The sequence below is a fragment of the Alligator sinensis genome, unplaced genomic scaffold (assembly GCF_000455745.1).
Source record: "Alligator sinensis unplaced genomic scaffold, ASM45574v1 scaffold849_1, whole genome shotgun sequence".
NCBI classification, from domain to species: domain Eukaryota; kingdom Metazoa; phylum Chordata; order Crocodylia; family Alligatoridae; genus Alligator; species Alligator sinensis.
Window position 1 is genome coordinate 1,546,991 of NW_005842271.1, and position 12,310 is coordinate 1,559,300.

General features: G+C 45.1%; 1 protein-coding gene across 3 annotated transcripts in view; it reads left to right on the top strand.

The window, feature by feature from the left end:
- Positions 1–8,598: 8,598 nt before the first annotated feature.
- PALD1 (phosphatase domain containing, paladin 1) overlaps positions 8,599–12,310 on the top strand; it is a 201,704-nt gene continuing 197,992 nt past the window's right edge. Inside the window, exons 1-2 of one of the 3 annotated variants that reach the window (XM_006027893.3) lie at positions 8,599–8,702; positions 10,188–10,270. The gene's annotated coding sequence lies outside the window, so the exon portion shown is untranslated. Of the gene's footprint in view, positions 8,703–10,187; positions 10,271–11,893; positions 11,913–12,310 lie in introns of those variants that run through there. The other 2 variants (XM_006027891.3, XM_006027892.3) reach the window with 2 other exon arrangements.

Genomic DNA, 12,310 nt, shown 5'->3' on the forward strand with positions numbered 1-12,310 from the left:
GAGCACCCCAACAACTGCTGCTGCTCCAGGGGTGAGCTGTGGGCCTAGCATGCAGCCTGTAGCCTCAGTGGGAGGGCTGTGGGCCCTGCAGGGGGCAGCTGGGGGACTCCCCCCCCCACCCCCAGCAGTCCCTTGCACCCACATAGCCTCAGCTCCAGTCCTGCCCTGGCCCAGTTCCTGTTTACCTGGGGTTGGAGCCCGGGTCCAGGTTGCTGCAGCCTGCACCACTCCTTGCCCTGCAAATGTTGCAGCCTGCTGCAGCACCGGGGCAGAGGGCAGCCATAGAGATGCTCTGGCCGGCTACCAGAGCGTCTCCTTGGAAGACCCAAGCCTCCAGTTCAGTCAGGCCTTTTTTATGCAGGGTTTGTTGTTTTGTTTTTTTTTTAATATACCTGTATATCAATGTATCAAATTTTGAGCGTGCGCTGCAAATAAGCAGCTATGGGAATGTTTTTTTGTTCCCAGTGTGCCTCTTGATGTGTCTGAAATGGCTTTGAGACACGGCAAGAGGCATGCGCAGGCTCATCCAGACGTGCCTTCTGTCTTCATTGCCTAGCCTGAACCCAGGCTTTTTCCCTTTCCCTAGCTGATACTGCTCTGCTGTCCAACAGCAGTGCATGCCATACAGCCTGTAGCTGCTCAGAGGTGCATTCCAGTATCGCCCTGCAGCAGCCTGGATAGACAATCCCCTTCTGCAATCAAGAGGCTCAGTTTAAATTTTTATGAGCCATGGCAGCAACAGACAGGAAGGATGGCCAAATCTCAGCAACCCTGATACTTATCTTAATGACCTCTGTACCATGAGCAATTCTGGTGTGCCTCCCTTTTTTCATAAGGGAAAACAAGTTAGAGTTTCTGGATTCTCTAATATCATATGCTTTTTTTGAACCAGCATGTATTAACATGGATACCTCTCCCATGGTGGTCAGGTAGGACCTGCAGTGCAGTAGGAGAAAAACAATCCTTTTCCTATATATGAGTTTGGCTGCCTGATGGAACAAGCATTCACATTCTTCCCATCCTCCATTTATCACTTCCCTATAGTTGCATGTGAATCCATCAGTGACCTCCAGAACCTTAGTAAATCTTATGACATATGGGATATTACTTTGCACTCGGCAGCACCAGCAAGAAATTTGCCCATGCCAAACTGATTCTTAGTAAACCAGTTGTGGTTGGAGGTTGCTAGCTTCCAGGTATATGGCATATGCTGCTTCTTGAACAAGGAGAACCTGTTGCTGTTGGGCTGCCCCTGTACAAAGGTAAACTGCCTAGCTCCACAAAATTCACCAAGAAAGAGGCCTTCTTCCTCAGGTTTTTGCACCATTGGTGATCCATTCATGGTTATCTCCACCAGTCCATACTTGTTTCCTGCATGCAGAACCAGCAGTCCACAGAAAGAAGATGGTCCTAGAGCAAGTCATCATTTATCACTGGATATCCTAGCCTTGAGGTGGTTTGCTGCCATTACGCTACATGCAGCCTGCTGTGATCTCTTAAGTGTTGCATAACAGAACTGTCCGTCTTAGCCCCTTTGCATTATTTCTGGCACACCATGAGGTACAAGTTCTCATGGACATGGCTGAAAATTTGCAGTACAGTACATAGTTGGAGGTAGGAAGCCTGATATATAATTGTAATCTGGTGCTTGCTGAATGAGGGTGGTGCATATCTATGCAACTGCCTCTGTGGTCTGCAAATAGTGCTGCAGGAAAAAGTCACTACAGCTAGGGACAGACACTCAAGAAGCCCAAACCTGAATTGATTCAATCTTTGCAGGTTAATCTAACCTGCAGAGTTTGAACCAATTTGTAAGTGGATAGACATTCACTTAAAATTCAGGAAATTTAGGCACATGCCTGCAGTGGCTCAGGCTGGAAAAAGGGGGCCACTAAAGGGAGCCCTCCCTTCCTGTCTCCACTGCTGAGCTGAGGGGGGATGTGGCCTGGCCCTGGCCTTGGCAGGACACTATGATTAGGGAGCGATTTAAACCCCCACCCTGGCCTGCATAGTCCCCAGCTGGGGTGTGCCTGGAGGTGGAGGGGGAAGCAGCCCTCACCAGGCTGTATTAACCCCCTCTTCCTGCTCACTGCTCAAAGGGCAGGGAGTGTTGCCAGTTTCCAGCCCCTGGCTAGTACTCCAAGGCAAAGGGCAGAGGGAGGACTGCTTGTGTGGAGTACATGCATCTGTTGATGATACTGAGCTTTTCAAGCTCCCTTTCCATGCTTCTTTATACTGTCTGCAGCAAACTGATGGCTTTCACAGGTCCCATGCATTGCAAACCAGGTCACTTCTCACACCTCTCTCTGTCCCATCTTGAACCCTGTCAGATTGCAGCTTTTGAAGCAAGCTAGCAGGGAGCTTATCAGAACACAAAGCTAATCAGCCCATCAAGGAAACAAGTATCAGCTTTTTCCAAGGCATTTGTAAGGAAGAATGGAGGGACATTACCATCTGGCCTGCTGATTAATTCCAAAAAGCCCTAAGTAGACACTGTTCTGTCTGCCTTTGTTCCAGTGAAATTGGAGACAGCTAGCATGGGGGTGGTATGACCATGACCAGAGGCTGACTGGTGGGTGGGTGTGTGGGTGTGTTTGTGTGTAGGGGTTTCCTTGCTTGAGCGGTGAGAGGGGATGGGGCAGGGAGAAGCCAGGCAGATGCTGCTGTGCCTGCAGTCTCTACCTCCTCAGCCAGTTGGAGCTCCAGCTAGGGAGGGTAGGGGTGGGGCTAGCCATGCTCTGTGGTGCAGACAGCCCAGCCCAGGGCTGAAAAACCAGCTGAAATGCCGATTTAACTTAAACTAGGAAGGGGTCTGAGACGCAATTCCATAAATTGGTTTGACCCAAATCAGTTAAGTTTGATACTACATTCAACGAGCTTTATCTTAAACCAGTTTCAGCCATTTTGAAACTGATTTATGTGCACTGAACTTATGTCCTGTTACAGGTTTAAACCAGGTTCTGATCATTTAAACCAGTGTATGTGTAACTTCTGTCCCTAGCCTACTTATAGGGTTACCATATTTCTAGGACCAAAAAAGAGGACACCTGGGGGGGGGGCAGGGGTTGTGGGGGCAGTGACATGCCAGTGCCCTGTCCCTGCCCATTCTGTTACCCCTCACTGACAAGCCACACCCCCCCCAGCCTTGCTGCTATCCCTCACTCCCAAAAAATACTACCCCGCCCTCCACCCCTTGCAGGTGCCTCCCCTGACCGAAAAGCCACACCCCGCCCAGCCTTGCTGCTATCCCTCACTCCCAAACAACAGTACCCTGCCCTCCACCCTTTGCTGGTGCCCCTCACTCCTGCCTCATAGCCCCCTGGTGCTGCCAGTGCTCTGCAGGCACCCACATCCCCTGTGCCCTTCACTCCTGATCCACAGCCCCCTGCCCCCCTCTCAGCCCTGCCACTTCCCCTCACTCCCTACCCACAGCCCCTGCCCCCGTCAGTGCCCCTCACTCCTAACCCACAGCCCCCTGTGCCCCTCCCAGCCCTGCCAGTGGCCCTCACTCCCAACCTGAAGCCCCCTGCCCTTCTCCCCAGTCTGGCTGGTGTCCCTCACACCTGCAGCCTCTGCCTCCCAGCCCTGCTGCCCAAGCAGCTCCTGCATTGTGCACACATACTCACTCACTCTCTCTCTCTCTCTCTCTCTCTCTCTCTGTAGCTGGATTGCCAGAGCCCTCACAGGAAGCACGTGATCCCCAACAGGCAATCACTTTGCTTGCTGCTCCCAACCCGAAACAGCCAGCCTGGGGGAGCAAAACACCCAGACATTTGCCCTTATTTTAAAAACCCGCCCAGATGCAGCACAGGGGTCCAGAAAGGACACATCTGGGAAAACCCAGATGTATGGTAATCCTAAACCTTCATGAATTCTGGAATTTTTTTCTCAGTTGACCCCTAGAATGTGAACTTGGAAACTTCCAGGTACATTTTCCCATGCAGCCCATCATTCCTTGCAGCAAATATCACCCATAGCACAGGGGGAGGCAGCACTGCAAAAGGACTTTGGGATACCAACCTATTTCCCCCCCCCCCCCCCACCCCTCCCGTTTGTGGTGAAGAGCAGAGATTGGGTATCCCACCCTTTTCCCCCCCCCCCCCAATCCTTGCTCATTTGTGGAAAAGCAGATACAATGTGGATTGCTCTGGTTTATGCTTTTAGCTTTGTCTCTCACAATTGTCTCTTCATGTGTCCTCAGCCTGAGAGAGAGTCTCATGGGGTGTTTTGGATGGGGATTCCCTACAGAACAACAAGGGATTAAAAACAACCTTTCGTTATTTAGGGGAATTTATAAATTGTTTCTCTCAAGATTAAACAAGATTAAAATCTAAAATAGATTGAGGAAGTTGGGGCAGGACTCTTAATTTAGATGAAGATCACTGGAGATAATTTAATCACCTCTCCTCACCCCCCCCCCTCTTGAAAGGAGCATAGCAGGATGCAGGTGGCAGATCTATTTAGATTTGTGTGGTAACGTGTGGAAGTGGCATGGATCTACATTCTTTGTTGTAGGGGAAAGCAACAAAAAAGCCAATGGAGATTAAGTGAGGCAGTCTTTAAAGCAAGGCTCTTTGTTAGGTACTTGCATTGTTTGCTCATCCAGCTGCAGGGATGTAGATTCACACAGCTGGAATTGTCTGGCAAGGAGAGAATGTGTCAGCTTCTCTCCCAAACATCCAAGGAAAAGTATGTGATACCTGAAAGCATGTCTAGGTCTATCTCAACAATGTAGTTGATCCAATAAAAAATATCATCCACAAAAACCGCTTAGGCCTTGCATATTTCCAGGACCATTATGGCTACAATATCACTTCAAAACTAGGGGGCAGTGGCTTTTATGGTCAGGCCCTAAATGCACCCCTGAGAGGGCTGTATCTGGAGAACACAGGACTGGTTTATTTATCTACACTGCTAATACCCACATAACTGGTTCGAGACAGGCAACTATCTGGAAACCAGAGATATTTAAATGGTACTTTGTAAACAGCTTCATAGACAGTTTCTCATCAGTACTAGCTGCTACAGAAAATCCTGCTGCTAACACCAGTAGTATGCACCAGCAAATGTATACTGACTCACCTGTAAGGCCCTTTAAGAGGCTTGTCTGAATATAATCATGCTGGCTGGATAAAGGTGGCTGTGAGTAGCTGGTTAGGAACAAGGGCTCCAAGCAGTAATGTAATACATATGTCTCCTAATTCTGTCCCTCTCCTTTAGTTTGTTTATTAATAAAGCTAACCTGTTCCTGAAAACTGACTATGACTCCTTTACTGAACCTACAAACAATGACCCAAACTGTTCCTGAATGCAGTTATATTTATGTGAGATACATAGGTATGGACAGATCATATATGTGCACATGCATACACATGACATTTTATATTAGCACAAAACTTGAACATGTGCACCTACCACAAAATGCAGATCATGGAAAAGGTGACATGAATATGATGCAAGCACGTGTCAAATCGGCTCCACTAACAGCTAACTGTAACAGAGCAGAACTGTGGTAAGTAGGTGAACACAATTCTGTTAGTATATATGCCCTTATTAGAAATGCAAATAATAAACCCAGAAATCATGGTACTGGAATAACACAGCACAGGGCCCAATGCTGCAGGCTGGTGCATGTGCAGATAAACCTAGGGACTTTGGGTAGTGCCTATCCCACCTAAGTCAGACTGAACAGTGCCCTCACTAGGGAAGAACCAGTGGCACCTGGGCACAGCCCTCACTATCTTGAGAAGCTGGACAATGCCCATCCCCGTGCACAGTGCTCAGGGCTGGGGGTAGATTTCTGTGGAGGAAAGGATACTAACTTTTTTGTTCTGTGGCAGCTGCCCTTGATGTCTGCCCAGAGCAGGAGGGGAAGTAGTCCCAGTGCCCAGCACAGGAGGGGAGGGATTGCGTGAGGGTGAGGAAGAGTGAGGGGTAGAGAAAGGTGTGCAAAGTAAGTTTTGGAGTGAGGGAGATGAGGATGCATGGGGGAGAGTTTTGTATGTGTGTTTTAATGGTCCCAGTGAGGGTAGTGGGGAGAAGCCCCAGGAATACAATGAGGAAGCCAATTTTTCCTCTCCCCCTCCCAGCCCCATAGGCACAGCTGGGTATAATAGGCTCCACATTCCAAGCTGCTTGGTTGCTGCTCTAGCAGGTTTGCTGCTACCATGTAGGCCTCTACACCTTCTTATCCTGTACAGCCATTCATCTCTTTTTCCTTCACAGCCATTCACACCGTCTCTCTACAGTTGCACACAAACCTATTCTCCCCTCTTTCCTTTTACACCCTCACATGCCTTGTCTCATGCTGCCTTCTACTTGCTGGTGTCTTGAAAATTTCCTCCTTTGAGATGACATGGCTGAGGTCATGATGTCCAAAATGTGAAACGTCCAAAATGTGAAACATCCAAAAACAAGTGAACTTGGTTCTCTCTTGGCTGACACTTATTATCCACTATGACTCTGCAAAGGGAGTATAAAGTGTTACCAAATGAAAACAGCAGCACTTTTCACTTCTCTTGCGCTCATGTGGCACAGCTCTCCATGGGAGTGCAAGACAGTAGAGAACCAAGATGCACATTTACAAATTATCCTGCTGACACTGTAAAACCGTGTCAGGTTCTAGCACAACTAAACTCCAGCTTCTTGGCCAGGCAACCATCTCACAATCGATCCATAGCACTGGATATACCATCTGAGCATACCTGTGCATGTGCTATATTTGGTAGACATACTTGCCTCGCTAGATTCTGTAAAAATCTATTCTACACAGTGTCAGGGGCAAGGGCAACAGTCAGGCTAAGTTGCCCCCAACTAGGCCTGGTTATTGAATGGGTCTAGCTGCCATTGGCCTAACTACCCCCAGCTGGCCCCAGTGGCTTATACGGCTGCCTGCATATAAACAGCTCTTGCAGTATTCTACAACCTACTCATTTAAAAGGGTATTTTTCTGTCTTTTCAGAAAAGACAGGGGGTTTTGATACTATGTTTTTAGCTTCTTGTTTCTTATCTTCTTGAGTCTTAGTTTTTCAGTTCCCAATTCTTGACTGTTTGCTCACTGTGTTCTTTGTCCTGTTTTTTTTTTCCTCCTTTGGCCTGGTTTCCTGTTTCCTGGGTCTTGCTTGCTAACTCTTATCTCCTAGTCCTAGCTCTAGCCTTGACACCTTTAGACTCCTTTGCTGGCTCTGAGCTTGTGGCTTAGCTTGGTGATTGTCTGTACCTTAATTCTGTATAGCTCCAGTGGCTTGTTCTGGATCCTAGTTGCTTACAGGCCTCATCCTCCATACTCACCTGCTTCTGATCTCCTAGCTGTACTTGGGATCCTTGCTTCCCTGACCCTGTCTGTTCCTGATCCCCTGTGTTGTGACCCTTTAGGTCAGTGGGTCTCAACCTTATTAGATTCAAGGCATCCCTTGGAAAATGCCAGCTCTTAGCTCTTACTTGATGTATGGAGTACTTCTTTTTTCTTTTTTGTGCTTAAAAATGATGTAGTCATTCTGAATTTAATCTAACAGAAGAATTGCTCTAAGAGGTAGTTCTGAAGCATAGTTCTGACACTATGGTTCCTATTTGAAATGTCTGGGGTAATCTTAGTAATCATGTGATCTTACCAGTGCTGGTAGTGTGGCACCCTAGCTGAAAATCACTGCTCTAGAGCCAAGCCCTGACTACCTATATCCTGGTCATGTCCGTGACATAGTAGCATATCTTACAACCACAGGATCTTGAGTTTTATTCAGTTAACTTTCACAAGTTGACTTCACTGGATCTATAGACCTCCCAAGAATCCTGCATGCCACAGGAAGCCATATTTGTGTTTCATAAGTTGTTCTTTCATTCTTTCCTAGAGTCAATACTGAAATGTTGCTTAGTTTAATGCCAGCAGGCAGCATACTATTGAAGATGGCACATTGAACTTACAAGTAAAACCTAAATACATGGAGACATGCAATTTCCATGTCACTCTTACAAGGTGTGGTGTACATTGATGTCCAGATAGTACTTAATTTTGGGAAGTATCTTCTATTGAATCATCTTCTTCTAGAAAAGCTTGCATCTCCTAGAATTATTGGTGCGTGCAGTAATACTTGCAGAGATGGCTGCAGTTTAACCTTGGCTGAGGGATAGTTTTAAACGATATTTCAGAGTCTTTCAGAATTAAATGCATGGCTTGCAAGTAACAGTTAAATCTACTTTTGGTAGTAGACAAATGTGGCAAAAATGCCATTCAAGAAATACCTTTTGAAGTTTGACCTTGTTAGTGGATTTTTCTGGGCAGGAGCCTTGATATCTTCTTCCTAGGAGGGAGGAAGTAAAGGAAATAAGAGGAAAGAGCATTATCTTGACTACAAAACAACCTACAGAGGGTGATCAGAAAGCCAGGACAACTCTGCAAGAATTACTTAAGGAAACTTCCTATAAACATTTTTTTAAGAGCTGGGGCTTTGGGGAAGTGTAGCGTAAGGCACAAAGGCCTTATAGCATGGACCCTAGGCATCCTCAGGAAAGGGGAAACACTCAATCCTCCAGCAAATTCAAGGAGAGATGTACATATAGCCATACTGGGCTCCCATCCACCATTTTGCTACTGGCTGAATATTCTAGGTACTGCAAAGCAGTGGCAGCTGAAGGAATCCATAGGAAGTAAATGCTGCTTGAAATAACTCTCTTCAGGGTAACAATACCTTCTAAACTCAGTGAGGGTAAGTACTCTTCTAATGCTACCTAGTTGTTAAGATATCTTTTCAACATCTGGGGCATTTTGTTGCATTTCTTTGTATTAATATAATTTGCTGTATAATACATACAGTTCAGTGAAATAAGTAGTATAAATAGTGATATAAAATATATGCTTGTTAGTAGACTTTAGGAAGGAGCAGATCCTTATCAATTCTGACCCTGTCTTGCTATCTGATACAAATGGGTGAACCCTTATGCCCATCTAGATAGAGCTCCACTAACTTCAGTAGAGCTTTATGTGGTCCACTTGTACAGATCTGATTGCAAGGCTGGGACCTTTATGATTGTACCAGAGAAAAGGTATTAAAGGCATCTAGCCAAAATAAATAGGTAGATAATCAAGACTTACCATTCACATTTTATTTACCTGTTATTATAGATAAACAAATAAACAGCCCCTAAATAGCTTGCTGCTCTGTTTCACTGCTCTGAGTAAAGGAAATTATTCTTAAAACAACTGAAAAAGAAAACCCAGTATCACTCCATATGTCGAACAGAAGGAACAGCTATTTGTAACAATTAAGCTCCGTGAATATCTAGGGAATCCTTTTCCCCATACACATAATTTTATTGAATATGCTCTCCAGTGTTTTAGTACCACACTAAAGTTTACTTAGTTCTTCATTGTCTGCCTTCCTAGGCATGTTTCACATCAATGATCTGTGTGAAATGGGAACAAAAACAGTTAATAAATATAAAATGTTTTCATTTAGGACTTTTATGTAGCGGGGACAAAATAGGTCTTTGTGTTCATGTCCAGAGACATTTGATTGATATTTTCTACATTTATTTGGAAAGATCCACTGTGCTCAAGACCAGGAATCTAGACTTTGTATTGTTGGGAAGGAGAGCTGGATGAGATTCCAGTTCCTGATCTTTGGCTTCCTGGGATCAACAGAAACAGGATATTTTGTGCAGAAGAAGCCCCAAGGAAAGGATGCAATAGCTGAGTAATTGAGCTAAGACTTTTTGTTAACATTACAAAATTATGCTACCTCAGTAATGCAAATCTGCCATAAATCCACCTTAATTGCCCAGTTAAAGAGGCTTGTGGTTGCCTGGGTCATTGGAGAAGTGTAAAGCAGCCAGCGATTGTCAGGATTCTGGCCCAGGTTCTTTTTTAAAACAAATTATTTTTTTGAAAATATTTCCTGTTAACATGACTGAAGAGGAAACAATTGTTTTCTCCATATCCCTGTTAGCCAGGAGTGGGAGTCTCTTGCAGGACAGTGAACACACCAACAAAATGCAGAAGATCTATTTAGTGCCTAATCTCTAGTTTTGCCAAACTGCATTGGTTACTTTTAGGCCTTTATCCAGTTTGGGATTAATTGCTGAGACTTTCTGACATTTCTTTGGGAAGACCATTCAATCTTGCATAAAACCATGAAGAAGGTCAGCCTAAATTTATCTTTGCTTAATTTCATCCTATTCCTCCTTGTCTACAGCCTTCAAATAACAAAGATGATCTTACTTGTACATAACACCTTTCACACAGGCTAGAAAGATGAGACGGAAAGAAACACACTGGGTAAGTGCCAGACATAACCATTTGTTTACTTTATTTGCATTCCTTCCCAGCACTTCTGTTATCTTATTTACATATTTTCAGGAAGCTCTTTTATGATGTGGGATGCTTTTTTTTTTTTTTTTTTTTGTGCAAAGGTCTGTAAAGCACCAAGCACACCTTTGGTATAACTGAAGTAGATAAAGAAAATAAATTAGTTGTACTTTTAAAAAGGGATTTCTCATGAAGAAGGGCTTAATGCAGTGACTTCTTTAAGCAGGGTACCACAAGATCCTTCTAAGTGTAATGCAATATCAGCAGTGGTAGGTGTGCAAACACCTACATGTGATTCACAAGAGGTTTGAAACCCAGAGGTTTCACATAAAAAGCCATAGCATCAAAACCATTCTGACCTGTTGTGGTCTCTTTGTATTCAGTGCAATGTGGGACTTGCTCTAGTATTTTTCCGTAGTCTAGAAACCAGTGAAGGCTAAGAATTGGCATTTTCTAAGGGGATATCTTGAGTCTAAGGAGGTTGAGAACCACTGGCTTAAGGACTTTTTCTCTTTTGCACTACTTGTGTAAAGAGCCGTACAGAGCTGTGTTCCCAGCACTCAGGGGGAAACAAAAGCTGTTCTATGTGCCTTCTCCCCTGGCAGCACAGTTCACAAAGTAGGGAGCTTGGACTTCTGATTTGATTTAAGACTAACATGATTCTACTAGTAGTGAACTTGTAAACCTAGGAGCTCTAGGACCCTACCTGAAACATAGCTAGTTCTCTTCATCATGAAGGCTGCATGCCCCCAGAGGCTGGGAGGGCACAGTGACTGCCCACAGGTGTTGGTGGTGGTTTTAGCAGCGGGGAGCTCCTGCAGGCGGTTGCAGCGGTGTTGGGGAGGAGGAGGGGGGATGACTACCTGCAGATGCTGCTGGCAGCATCAGTGGCGGCCAGCGGCGATTGAGGACTCCCCGCAGATGCTGCCAGCAGTGCTGGTGGCAAGGGGACAGGACGGATGAGTGGTGAATGCCCGCAGGCACCTCTGGCAGTGTCAGTGGTGCTTTTTGCAGGGGGTGCACTGCCAAGCTCAGGGGTCTCCATCCATGATCACATCAGATTCACAAGGCTGATTTGATGCAAAGCTTTTGGGGAAGGCTAGTGATATGGTTAGTCGGGATTCATGTATCTGACTTATTTTACATGGGGAGAAGGAGATCTTTAGGGTCCCTATCACCTTCAGCTACATAAGCAGAGTTCAGCTGCTTGTTCTTTTCTAGTCCAACAATCAGTTTAATTCAGTTTTAGTAGTTTGTTTTCAAGCTGATCCCAATACAGCAGAGCTAAAAACATACTTTAAAATTTGACTTGATCTTCTCCTTCATTGGGCCTTCACTGTTAAGGGACTGACACAAATAACTTTCAGTTCCTTGGTGGATTTAGATACTAAACTTCAGACAGCCAAGGTTGAAAACTGGACACTGAATGTGAAATACCTCTGCTGAATCTCCAAATGTTGAAATACTGGCAACAATTTTCTGCAAATTATTTTCACTGATTTATTTTTTTCTCTTTAGGTTTTCATCAATCTGTTTATGATAAGGTTATGTCTTGCACTTCCAGAACTATTTTTCTCAAAGAGCTAATTCTTACAATAACTCTATGAGGCAGGTAAGGAAAATGCAGAGAATCTCAGGGACCTCTGGAAGAGATTATCTCAACTGTTTAACAGTACATGGTAGCACTACATGGGGCAAAAATACTAGGGTGGGGAAGATGGGGGCGGTGGAATAGTACATTCAATTACCTGCAGGAGAAATTTTAGAAAGGTTGAATGTATTTGCTTGCATTAGAATTTGGCCAGGACCATAGTTCGTGTCCCTGCTCTCTACAGAAAAATACTGCAAGATCTTTAATTATCACTGGTAGCCAGGAGTTTGCTTTTGCATTTTATCCAGAAGACAGTGTATTGTCAGCATTCCTTTGATGTTTATGTTTAACTGCAGGCACGGCAAATAATTCTGGGAGGAAGGAGTAGATCCTGATGATGCTGGGTCACAGCTCTTTCC